Source organism: Schistocerca piceifrons, chromosome 8 (assembly GCF_021461385.2).
Source record: "Schistocerca piceifrons isolate TAMUIC-IGC-003096 chromosome 8, iqSchPice1.1, whole genome shotgun sequence".
In the NCBI taxonomy this organism is placed as follows: Eukaryota; Metazoa; Arthropoda; class Insecta; order Orthoptera; family Acrididae; genus Schistocerca; species Schistocerca piceifrons.
The window spans coordinates 494,030,213-494,044,626 of NC_060145.1; positions in this window are offsets into that span (position 1 = coordinate 494,030,213).

The following is a 14,414-nucleotide window of genomic DNA, read 5'->3' on the forward strand; positions in this document are numbered from 1 at the left end:
AGCCTTCTGGAAATCCAGAAATACGGAATCGATCTGAAATCCCTTGTCAATAGCACTAAGCACTTCATGTGAATAAAGAGTTGCAAAAGAGACTGCGAGATAGTTGGTGCAAATTCACATGAATGCGACAACTGCTTTGCTCATTATAACACAGTACAACAATAAGAGACTACAACTACAATGTGCGCGCTAGAGGAAGACAATAACTAATTTCCAATCATGCACTAATTATTCAAACAACGAGAAAATCATAAGATTCCAGCGAGGTCTCCTCGGCGAAGGGTCGCCAGATGAAACTTCTTTATTTAATTTTTCTTCTTATATTGCTGAGTGAAATTGACTATACTGTCTCTTTACTATTCTTTATCATCTCAACACAGACCCACAATATTCTAGCGCAATGCAATGTGACTGCTCAAAAATGATAACCTGACTTCAAATAATTAATACAAAAGAATGGCCCTGAATTTGAAGAAATCATAACAGTAACACACAGGTATCATAAGTCACTTACCTCACAGAAAATCTTCGTGACACGAGCTACAGCGATACAATCGCCAGTACTGCCAGCTAAATGATATACACTCCTGGAAATGGAAAAAAGAACACATTGACACCGGTGTGTCAGACCCACCATACTTGCTCCGGACACTGCGAGAGGGCTGTACAAGCAATGATCACACGCACGGCACAGCGGACACACCAGGAACCGCGGCGTTGGCCGTCGAATGGCGCTAGCTGCGCAGCATTTGTGCACCGCCGCCGTCAGTGTCAGCCAGTTTGCCGTGGCATACGGAGCTCCATTGCAGTCCTTAACACTGGTAGCATGCTGCGAAGCGTGGACGTGAACCGTATGTGCAGTTGACGGACTTTGAGCGAGGGCGTATAGTGGGCATGCGGGAGGCCGGGTGGACGTACCGCCGAATTGCTCAACACGTGGGGCGTGAGGTCTCCACAGTACATCGATGTTGTCGCCAGTGGTCGGCGGAAGGTGCACGTGCCCGTCGACCTGGGACCGGACCGCAGCGACGCACAGATGCACGCCAAGACAGTAGGATCCTACGCAGTGCCGTAGGGGACCGCACCGCCACTTCCCAGCAAATTAGGGACACTGTTGCTCCTGGGGTGTCGGCGAGGACCATTCGCAACCGTCTCCATGAAGCTGGGCTACGGTCCCGCACACCGTTAGGCCGTCTTCCGCTCACGCCCCAACATCGTGCAGCCCGCCTCCAGTGGTGTCGCGACAGGCGTGAATGGAGGGACGAATGGAGATGTGTCGTCTTCAGCGATGAGAGTCGCTTCTGCCTTGGTGCCAATGATGGTCGTATGCGTGTTTGGCGCCGTGCAGGTGAGCGCCACAATCAGGACTGCATACGACCGAGGCACACAGGGCCAACACCCGGCATCATGGTGTGGGGAGCGATCTCTTACACTGGCCGTACACCACTGGTGATCGTCGAGGGGACACTGAATAGTGCACGGTACATCCAAACCGTCATCGAACCCATCGTTCTACCATTCCTAGACCGGCAAGGGAACTTGCTGTTCCAACAGGACAATGCACGTCCGCATGTATCCCGTGCCACCCAACGTGCTCTAGGAGGTGTAAGTCAACTACCCTGGCCAGCAAGATCTCCGGATCTGTCCCCCATTGAGCATGTTTGGGACTGGATGAAGCGTCGTCTCACGCGGTCTGCACGTCCAGCACGAACGCTGGTCCAACTGAGGCGCCAGGTGGAAATGGCATGGCAAGCCGTTCCACAGGACTACATCCAGCATCTCTACGATCGTCTCCATGGGAGAATAGCAGCCTGCATTGCTGCGAAAGGTGGATATACACTGTACTAGTGCCGACATTGTGCATGCTCTGTTGCCTGTGTCTATGTGCCTGTGGTTCTGTCAGTGTGATCATGTGATGTATCTGACCCCAGGAATGTGTCAATAAAGTTTCCCCTTCCTGGGACAATGAATTCACGGTGTTCTTATTTCAATTTCCAGGAGTGTATTCTAACTACTGAAGGCTACTACTAATACTCATGTGGTTAGCAAAGGTAAGATTTTGTTGCAGAGCAAACAATGTATTTAGCTGATTTTCCCTTAATAAAGTGGCAACCAGTTCAAAAGAATTATATAATCATCGATAACAAATCTCCATGACGGGTACACACTCTGACCGTCCGCTCGCGCTAATACTGCAAACCTCCAACACTGCTAATTAATAACCTCTAACCTCCATCAATGCCGACTACTCACTCCCAACTTCCATCACTGCTGGCTGTTCACCTCCAACTGCTAGTCCGACCAGCCACAGAGAGTCTCTTACAGAGTACGCACAGCGCCGTCAGAGTTATTAATGCAGAGCGCTACGTAGCGCTGCCAACAAGTTACGAAGTTTACTAACGAGTAGGACACTAAACAGGTTTTCACCATTCCCTAATGTATACAGAAAGGGGGGATGGATCTTATTAATTTAGCATGGGAATTCAGCACGAAGAATCTCTTCATACGTTTGGGATAGTGGTCTACTAGGATGAATCTACGGCTATGCATTCAAATGGCGATTCGATGGAAATTGTAGTTAGTAAAGGCGGACATTTCATCATCCCAAACGACAGTGAGTGTTACTTTTTACCATGAATATACAGATTCAGTCGATTTATAGGCCAGAGATCTCTCCAACCAAGCAGGTTTCAGCTGAAACTAGAGTCGTTATCGACCATGTGGTGTCCGATACCATCGCAAGAACTATCGCAAAACTTGTGTAGCATTGCCTTTAAAGCAAACGGGTTTGGTGCTGTACCCTCGGAACCGCATCTGAAGATTACGAGAAAGAACTTCTACGCAATAAGCCACCGCAACATAATACAGAGGCGCATAATAACTCATAGTTCTAAGTACCACTCGGAAGAAAATTAACTTGCCCACGCGAATAAGCAGAATGAATCACTCCCTACATCTGAGGCTACTGATACCATCTACTTTGAATGTGACCTAACTTATAAAATATCAGGCCGACTTAAAAGCTAATACTACGTTCCGTCAGAACATTTCGCAAACCTCTTCCGGACGCCCAGCCCTGGGAAAGTTCTCTGTGCAGGAGCCTGCGTCTGTTACAACGTGTACACAGCGCAGCCAACCAGAGCTGCCAAAAAAACGAGGTTGACAGTATGTCCTAGCCTCTTTCCGAACAACGAAATGTTCCAAAAAGTTCCAGGAGAATTTTCGCGGAATTAGGCAGAGCCAGTCAGCGGAGGTGGTTTTCAAAACAGTGGGAAGTTTGGCTTCTGCACATTGAGACTAGTCGCCGCCAGCCAAACATAAAGAAAGGCCAACCAATTATCACCCGGTCCCGTAGAAAGAAAGAAGCGGTAATTCCTCTGAGGCTAGGCCGCCATGCTCTCATCTCACGCTGGTGACTCGAATGGCACTTGGTATATGGCAGCAGAAAATTCTCCACCAAACCCCGGCATGTGATATGGACTGCAAATGTACCACGCAGAAAATATTGTCTAGCAGTAATAATTCAGAGAAGACAAAATTATGAATGGGGATGAGAAAATAACAGACCTTTTTTAATTAGACACCTAGTATTCCTTCACCAGACCTAATCAAAATTGCAGTTAACTGCCTGATATATTATAATTGTTTACTGGACTGGAAGTCGAACCCGAAAGTTTTGACTATAGGGAGCAGAGTTCTTATCGACTGAGCCACTGAGGGACGATTCACGAGCCATCTTAACAACTTCACATCTCGCTGCCACAGTTATAAGATTATTTCCAGAACGTAGGTTGCGCTCTTAAGCGTAGGATGTGGTGTCTTCAAACTTCCTGAGAGGTTATCGGGCTCGAGTCTTAATACGGCAAACAGTTTCAGTTGTCAGCACTTCCTACGCGGCAGAGTCAAAGAATCATTCTGAAATATAATTAACTTCTGTATAGTTACGAAGAAGAGAACCATGGAATAAAGAAACAAAAAATCAATAAAATAGTTAATTAAAACTATGAATGCTAATTTGAATTAGCTTGACTTACGCCAGATGATTAATGCAGTGCATTCCGTGGCGTTCTGCTCTTTGTTCTCTCTACTTCTTCCTGAAACATTTCTCATCTCAGGGACAGCAAAGGCGTCCCGTTCAGAGTCCTCCAATTAAGCCTGCGCTGACGGATTAAAGGGCATTTGTGGCGCCGGTATTCCTCGGGTGGACAGAACTGCGCCTGTGAATGACCGCACCTGAGAACGGCCAAGCTGGCGTGTAGTTAAAAGGGGGCTTCAGTGGCACGACGTGGAAAAGTGCAAGGCCCTAAAGCTATTGTACTGCCGGAATTTGAAACGTCATTTTAAGAAAGGATGAGAAAGGTTTACATTGACGTTTTCTTCATGTTACGAATTTAGTATCTGCCGGTAATGTTGCAAAAGTGGCATAAATATCTAAATGTTGGCGCTTAAATGGATACATATTCATTGTCCTCTACTTCTCTGTTCCTAATGGTGCGCTGACCATTGTGTCTGAAGCAATATGAGCCCTGCATTAAACCCCAGTCCATTTTTGTGTGTGATGAGTGTGTAGTGGCAGTTGAAGAAATCAACGAGATTGGCACTCCAAGATCGGAAATCCTGCTCACGGCCAGCACTCACTCATTTTAATCAAGAGTCTATCTCAGCACACCTCGATTATCCCTAATGTTTGTACCTATGGATTCCGAAAATTACTTCTATGGTTTCCGCTATGGGGTATGTGGCGAAGCGAACTCGATAGAGGACCATTGCTTTCTCAAAGGGTGTGTATGAAATGACTTACGTTCTCGAATGAAACAGCTGGATCGACGGGAATCAAATGAATGAAGGCGCAGTGGAATGAAATACCAGGGTTACCGTCCAGATCTGCAGAACAGGAAATGTAATGAAGCTGTAATCTGAGGTATAGCGTCCCCAGTGAAATAATACGAAAAGACTTAAAAAACAGTATTTATAAAGAAGAGACATTTAAAAATAGAATAATATATATTTTTATCATGTACCTGTAAAATAATAATTTATCTATGTAAGTTTCGAGGGTAAAGAAATATAACAAAATGATCTAAAGAGACGACAAGATACGCTCTTTTGTTAATTTTTCGTCTTACTTCTTCTCTTGTCTTGATTGTGTGTAGATGGACATCTTGCGAGTGCTGGCAAATGTAAGCATATTTGTACTAATTAAGCAGATAATATATTGATTTAATATTATTGTGTACTTTTAATTTGTAAGAGGTGATCCCCATTTCATGTCCGCCTTCCTTGAATTAACCTGCATTCCAGTAATTTACAGTACAACAATCGCAGCGGAAGGTGCAGCCAACGACGCCATTACGTGGTGATATTAACTTATAAAAAATTAGCGGAAGCGAAAAACTCGCCCGCTATTAACATAAAATACATTTTTCTCCACAGCCACCTGACGCTGCACAAAATACGTAGCTTTAAGATTCTTATTTTCAGTACCACAGCCGAGAGCCAGAGCCAGGACTCCGACTACAATACAATGGTTAACGGAGGTAAGAAGAAATACTCTAGCGCGTGTGTGGGCCACAATTGCAATTAATAACTAAAGATTTTTTGCTTTAAAGTGAGCTGACTAGCCGAGGAAATTAATATGAAAAGTTTATTACGTTGTTCAGCTTACATGTTCATGCTTTAAGATTCAGTGAGTCTAACGTTCATTAACGTAAACAATAATTTATACTGAAGATTAAATTGTTAAAAAAGGAGAACTTCACAAAAGCATTTAATTGTAAATCAAAATAAAATGAAATATCATTTTTATTAAGGCCCACCACCTAAGTCGGCAACAATCAACATAATAATAATAATATATTAAATTGTGACGGCCGACGGACGCAAGAGAGGCTATTTGGACCTAAAGAGCAGATCGATGACCTGAGTAACGGAAATTATAAATATAAGTGACTTGGTCACGTATTAATTTATTAAAACTTCTGACAACCTTTGGCTCTGTAGTCTCGTTAGTTCTTAAAATATAAGCAAAATAGTCAATAAATCAATAAAACAAGAAAATAGATTTATTAAGAGTGTAAAGTTAGTGACCAAGTTACCGAGGGAAAATAGTAGCGATACATATGGGCGTAGTCGTTATATAAAAGAACAGCAGAGAGTCTATATTTAAAGATGATATAAAACTTGCAATGTTCAGACGTAGCAGCGCTCTTAAAATGCCAGTTTTCATATACATGTCGTAAACTGTAAAAGTAAGCTATTGACAACAGGGTCGGCCAAGGCGTGCCAAACCGCACTTGAGCACCATGTGCCGACCGAGGCTCAAGTTGTCTCGGCTTTGCTCAGAACTTCCCAGACACCGCGACATTACATTCATTTAGCGCTGCGGTGCGGCATTTTTCAGTCCACACGACTTTCTTCAGTTCAGCAGAATTGTGGTGTCAGCCCTGTTTACTCTATTCTTTTTGTTTGTGGTAAAAAAAGAAAAAAAGTTCTCAGGTTCAGTGGCTGTTTGCACAAAAAGTAGTAGTCTAGCGATATGTCGTCACAAGCCTTTAAAAATAAGTAGGAACCAGAGAAGAGAACGATAAGAATTATCATTATTATTATGGGATAACCATTCGCATAGTCGATGAGTCCAGTAAATTTACTATGGAACGACATTACTACACAGTGCACAAAGAATTTAAAGATTTAGCTGACTATGAAAAAGTAAAAAATTGGAACGATCGACACGTGGGATTCATTATTCCATACATCCCGGATGCGTGGTCGCGGTTATGTTTAGTTATAGCTATGTCAAGGGAATTTATTTGTCCATTTGATTTGGTGTCAATCGTAAATTTAATCTTGGGGTGCGTGGAAAACATTTTTGGGCTATGTTTTGTACCACTTCTTTAAATTACAATACGTCATTTAAAGGTTAAATGCTTGAAAGTTAAATTTCTAACAAAGAGGGACGCATCACATAACCGACAAGAAAAGGCAAATGATTCATTGTAACGGCGTAATTTCACCTTTAGTACCACAAAATAGCTTTGCTCGTTGGAATGCCGCATTTACCATTGCCAGAGATCTTGGCTGGACAACAGTAACATTGGTGATGCCACCCTGTGTAGTTGCTACGGCTAATGCAAAACCTCAGCTGTGCATGAAGATGGTGGTTATGATCGGAGTGTTTTAAAACTGTAAATTGCAGTTTCGAATGACGTACGTCGAAATTTGGAAATGATAACGCGCTGAAACTACTTTACTAAAGTATTTTTTACTTAAACTGCTGAGTGAAATCGACTATACTGTCACTTTGCTTTCATTTCTGACCTACAGAATTTGCCCTGACAAACAGAACTCAAACTTTTAATATTTATTAATTACCCACAATATTAAAGGATAACGCCATGTGACTGTTCTAAAATTAACTCAAAAGAATGTCCCTGAATTAGAAGAAACCCTAACAATAACCCATACATATCATTAGGCAATTACCTCACAGAAAATCTTCATGACACGAACTACAGCGATACAAGCGTCATACTGCCTGAGCCGCGCTCTCTCCCAACTACGCGTTTTTCGTGAACTTGGCTGTCTCTCTGTGTTTGGTTTCCCGCCCTTGTTGTGGTTACGTCGTGGTTCTTCTTCCTTCTATGTGTGGCAGCAGTGGTGTGTATCGATGTTTGCGCCATGTGCCATTTTTTGTTTGGTGCATATAGTTTCTGGCTAGGGGGTCTGCCGGCAGTCGGTCGGTTGCTGCAGGGAAGATATCTCTGAGCGGTACAGTCCGCTGGCGGTCCCTGCTCAGTGTCGGAGCGTGTGTGGAGCTGTTTGACCGCTACGAGCTTCGTGGCTCACCGACCCAGGACGTCAAAGTTGAGTAGTGGTTTCAACTACCCAAGCCACGTCCATACATGTTGTGGGGTTCGTTTCGGTGGTTTGCTGTGGGGGAGGTATTTCTGTGAGCAACACCGAGTGTTTCTACTGAAATTATGTGGAGTAACATATCCATCTTGCAAGTAGTAATACGAATTATGGAAAGAGTATTCATTACCCATTCATTTTATTAACAGGCCTGGGGAGCGCTATCAGAGTATAAGAGTATGAATAAAAATATGTACAGTGGCGCTACACGAATAATTAAGCCACCTTACAATGTGGCTTTCCACCAGACCGTCTACAGACTCGCTGACGTCCTTCCGACCGCCAGAAACAAAACCGAGACTCGTAGCGGAACAGCACATATCCCAGATGACTCTGGCTCCTGCGGCTGATCCCGGCGGAGGTTCGAGTCCTCCCTCTGGCGTGGGTGTGTGTGTTTGTCCTTGGGATAATTTAGGTTAGGTAGTGTGTAAGATTAGGGACTGATGACCCTAACAGGTTTCAGCTGAAACTAGGGTCGTTATCGACCATGTGGTGTCCGATAACATCGCAAGAACTATGACAAAACTTGTGTAGCATTGCCTTTAAAGCAAACGGGTTTGTTGCTGTACTCCTCGGAACCGCATCTCAAGAATACAAGAAAGAACTTGTACGCAATAAGCCACCGCAACATAATACAGAGCCGCATAATAACTGAAACTCATAGTTCTCTGGCTCTGCAGTACAGAAGGTAATATTGTCTGTAGTGAGGTGCCAGCAGTAGCCGACGCACGAGTACTCGAGATGTCGGCCCAGCCAGCAGAACTTCCGTTCACGGCGACACTCTGGCCAGCTGTCAGCTGTTTCGTCCGCCCCCTCCCAAGAGGCAAGCGGAACAGCACCGCGACCCCGTCGCGTGGCCGCTCGGCGCTCTGTTCTCAGGAGTGCAGCTGCCTGCTTGTCGTTCTGCGGTCACTGCGCTACACACAACCAACCGTCTGTGTCACGTGTCGCTACGTCTCTCAAAGCCTGCAAGGTGGCGACAAGCGTACGCAACTTTCGGGCAAGCTCTGCTGCGTTCTCCGCCTGAAAGGTCCGTTAAGTTTGACGCTCTCGAGGACCAGCATGTACTGACGCCGTTCTCCATCTGTAAGGATGACTATTATGTTCTTTAAAAACACAGAAAATTGTATAGAAATGATATTTTGATTCGAATGTTTCACAGGCATGGAAACATTGGAGTACCATAATCAAAATATCCACGGGTATGCTGCCGGTCTATAGTGTCCAACGGGCACAATATTTCGGCGATCAAACATGTCACCATCATCAGGTGAACTGACGGACTGAGCTCAGTCCGTCAGTTCACCTGATGATGGCGACATGTTTGATCGCCGAAATATTGTGCCCGTTGGACACTATAGACCGGCAGCATACCCGTGGATATTTTGATTATCAAATACGCCGGGAAAAACTCAAGAATCACATTGGAGTACCAGTTAGGCGAAAGTGTTCGTGGTGCAGAAGAATAAAAGTCCCGATGTTGTTGAAGTCGCTACGGTCGCAGGTTCGAATCCTGCCTCGGGCATGGATGTGTGTGATGTCCTTAGGTTAGTTAGGTTTAAGCAGTTCTAAGTTCTAGGGGACTGATGACCATAGATGTTAAGTCCCATAGTGCTCAGAGCCATTTGAATTTTTGTTGAAGTCGAAAATTCACAATCGGCAGTCTCGCCTGACAGCAGTGGGATTTCAACGCAATAAATTATTCACAGAACGGAGGCCTTCTCTGTGAAACGAATTCTGACACCTTCTGGACGGAAAACAAAACAGATGCTCAGTATCTGCAGCGACGAAAATACCAGAGTACATAGAGTCTATTATCCAAGCCTACTGAATCATTTCCCTCTTACGGCACCGTGAGCGTTAATTGCAACGCAATAGTACGGGCTGAGCCGCCTGCGTCAAGCGCGCAGTTGAGCAGGCATCTCATCTGTATGTGACTCTCCCAGCAGGTTTAATTACACGGAGTAGAGGCGCTGGCGCGCGCGCACACACACACACACACACACACACACACACACACACATAAAAAGAGAGAGAGAGAGAGAGAGAGAGGGAGGGAGGGAGGTATAGAGAGAGAGAGAGAGAGAGAGAGAGAGAGAGAGAGAGAGAGAAATGCCGCCTGAGCGTGTGTCCCATCACACGGCCTGGGGGGCGACGCTAAAATTGTTTGCCACGTCAGGTGGGCGTCTAATTATGGCACCCGCCGCGACAGATTCGCCTCCTGAGACAACGGCTCGACCTGTTCGCCACTCTGCTACGGCGCAGTGTGTTGTGTGTGTGTGTGTGTGTGTGTGTGTGTAGACAGAAGGAATGAGGGAGGGGACGAACGTGGGACGGATATTGCATGTGTGATACGTGAGATACATTACAGAATCGGCAAATATAGTGGAAGTAAATGTGGATTATTATGGTGAAATAGCCCGAAACAGCAGGTAGAACTTGTTTGGATCTCGATACAGCGAAAAACTGGGGAAAAACGGCTGGCGGTAACTGAAATGTGAGGTTATAAGAGACAAAGTAAATAGATGACGTATGAGTTCATAAGTCATATGAAATGAAATTTTCACTTAAGGTCAGTAGCTAGCTAAGCAGGTGGCAGGGCACTGCGAAAATAGAAACATCTGCGCGATGCGTCCTACAATATTGCACCAGTCTGTGGTATCCGTAAGAAATAGAACTACTGGTGGATGGCGAACGTATAAAAAGAAAGGAAACGCGAGTGATTTTACTTGTTTATTAAAGCAATCAAAGAGCATCACGGAAATACCGAAAAACCTGAAACGCTATACGCTTGTAGATGTATTTCAAATATTCCGCGAAAGGTCATATGCAACATGTCAACGACCAGTGAGACTCACTTTTCGTATCTGGTCCTCTAAATAAACCAGAACTGGACGTCAAGCTTCATTGTTGATACTCTGCATACAACAGTTCCTCTCAAGGCGTAAATACGTATTTTTAGAGTACTGAGTGTTCCCCCGTCCCGATGTTTGTCATATATATATATATATATATATATATATATATATATATATATATATAGGGTGGTCCATTGATAGTGACCGGGCCAAAGGTCAAACGGATGTCAACTGCGTTTCTTTTAAATAGGAACCCCCATTTTTAGTACATTTCGTGAAGTACACAAAGAAATATGAGTGTTTTAGTTGGACCACTTTTTTTGCTTTGTGATAGATGGCGCTGTAATAGTCAGAAACGTGTAAGTACGTGGTATCACGTAACATTGCGCCAGTGAGTACGGTATTTGCTTCATGATACATTTCCCATATTACAATGGACCGTTTACCAGTTGCGGAATAGATCGATATCGTGTGATGTATGGCTATTGTGATCAAAATGCCCAACGGGCGTGTGCTATGTATCCTGGACGACATCATCCACGCGTCCGGACCGTTCGCCCGATATTTACGTTATTTAAGGAAAGAGGAAGTTTTCAGCCACAAGTGAAACGTCAGCCACGATCTGCAACAAATGATGATGCCCAAGAAGGTGTTTTAGCTGCTGTCGCGGTTAATCCGCGCATCAGTAGCAGAAAAATTGCGCGACAATCGGGAATCTCAAAAACTTCGGTATTGAGAATGCTACATCAACATCGACTGCACCCGTACCATATTTCTATGCACCAGGAATTGCAAGGCGACGACTTTGAACGTCGTGTACTGTTTCTGGGCACAAGAGAAAGTACGGGACGATGACAGATTTTTTGCACGCGTTCTACTTAGTGACGAAGCGTCATTCACCAACAGCGGTAACGTAAACCGGCATAATATGCACTATTGGGCAACGAAAAATCCACGATGGCTGCGACAAGTGGAACATGAGCTGCCTTGGCGGGTTAATGTATGGTGCGGCACCATGGGAGGAAGGATAATTGGCCCCCATTTTATTGATGGCAGTCTAAATGGTGCAATGTATGCTGATTTCCTACGTAATGTTCTACCGATGTTACTACAAGATGTTTCACTGCATGACAGAATGTCGATGTACTTCCAACATGATGGATGTCCAGCACATAGCTCGCGTGTCGTTGAAGAGGTAGTGAATAGCATATTTCATGACAGGTGGATTGGTCGTCGAAGCACGCATGTTCACCCGATCTGACGTCCCCGGATTTCTTTCTGTGGGAAAGTTGAAGAATATTTGCTATCGTGATCCACCGACAACGCCTGACAACATGCGTCAGCGCATTGTCAATGCATGTGCGAACATTACGGAAGGCGAACTACACGCTGTTGAAAGGGATGTCGTTACACGTATTGCTAAATGCATTGAGGTTGAAGGACATCGTTTTGAGCATTTATTGCATTAATGTGGTATTTACAGGTAATCACGCTGTAAGAGCATGCGTTCTCAGAAATGGTAAGTTCACAAAGGTACATGTATCACATTGGAACAACCGAAATAAAATGTTCAAACGTACCTACGTTCTGTATTTTAATTTAAAAAAAACCTACATGTTACCAACTGTTCGTCTGAAATTGTGAGCCATATATTTGTGACTCTTACAGCGTCATCTATCACAAAGTGAAAAAATTGGTCCAAGTAAAACATTTCATTACGTACTACAGGAATATGTAATAAAAATGGGGGTTCCTATGTAAAAAGACGCAGTTAATATCCGTTTGGCCTATGGCAGCGCCATCTAGCAGGCCAACCATAGCGCCATTTGGTTTCGCCCTTCAAGCTAGACGATTTTTCGTTTCACGCTTATTTCGTGAGATATTTGGCCTGGTCACGATCAATGGACCAACCTGTATATATATATATACATACAGAGAATATGACGCATCATGAAAAAAAATTCAAATTTTTAGTATCAAATCCCAAATTATGTATATGTTATATAACTGAAGAAACTGCAAAAAGGTGGGAATTTAAGGAGATGGGACCTGGATAAACTGAAAGAACCAGAGGTTGTACAGAGTTTCAGGGAGAGCGTAAGGTAACAATTGACAGGAATAGGGGAAAGAAATACAGTAGAAGAAGAATGGGTAGCTGTGAGGGATGAAATCCTTGGATAACAGAAGAAATATTGAATTTAATTGATGAAAGGAGAAAACATAAAAATGCAGTAATTGAAGCAAGCAAAATGGAATACACACGTCTCAAAAATGAGATCGACAGGAAACGCAAAATGGTTAAGCAGGGATGGCTACAAGATAAATGTAAGGATGTAGAGGCTTATCTCACTAGAGGTGAGATAGATAGTGCCTACAGGAAAATTAAAGAGACCTTCAGAGAAAAGAGAACCACTTGTATGAATATCAAGAGCTCAGATGGAAACCCAGTTCTAAGCAAGGAAGGGAAAGCAGAAAGGTGGAGGCAGTATTTAGGGGCTCTACACAGGGGCAATGTACTAGAGGACAATATTATGGAAATGGAAGAGGATGTAGATGAAGATGAAATGGGAGGTACGATACTGCGTGAGTAGTTTGACAGAGCACTGAAAGACGTGAGTCGAATCAAGGCCCCAGGAGTAGATAACATTTCATTAGAACTACTGACGGCCTTGGGAGAGCCAGTCCTGACAAAACTCTACCATCTGGTGAGCAAGATGTATGAGACAGGCGAAATATCCTCAGACATCAAGAAGAATGTAGTAATTCCAATCCCAAAGAAAGCAGGTGTTGCCAGATGTGAAAATTACCGAACTATCAATTCGATAAGTCACAGCTACAAAATACTAACACGAATTCTTTACAGACGAATGGAAAAACTGGTAGAAGCCGACCGCAGGGAAAATCAGTTCCGATTCCGTAGAAATGTCGGAACACGTGAGGCAATACTAATCCTACGACTTATCTTAGAAGAAAGATTAAGGAAAGGCAAACCTACGTTTCTACCATTTGTAGACTTAGAGAAAGCTTTTGATAATGTTGACTGGAATTCTTTCAAATCCTAAAAGTGGCAAGGGTAAAATGCAGGGAGAGAAACGCTATTTACAATTTGTACAGAAACCAGATGGCAGTTATAAGAGTCGAGGGACATGAAAGGGACGCAGTGGTTGGGAAGGGAGTGAGACAGGGTTGTAGCCTCTCCCCGTTGTTATTAAATCTGTATATTGAGCAAGCTGCAAAGGAAACAAAAGAAAAGTTCGGAGTAGGTATTAAAATCCATGGAGAATAAATAAAAACATTGAGGTTCGCCGATGACATTGTAATTCTGTCAGAGACAGCAAAGGACTTGGAAGATCAGTTGAACGGAATGGACAATGTCTTGAAAGGAGGATATAAGATGAACATCAACAGAACAAAACAAGGATAATGGAATGTAGTCGAATTAAGTCAGGTGATGCTGAGGGAATTAGATTAGGAAATGAGACAAAGTAGTAAAGGAGTTTTGCTATTTGGGGAGCAAAATAACTGATGATGGTCGAAGTAGAGAGGATATAAAATGTAGACTGGCAATGGCAAGGAAAGCGTTTCTGAAGAAGAGAAATTTGTTAACATCGAGTATAGATGTGTCAGGAAGTCGTTTCTGAAAGT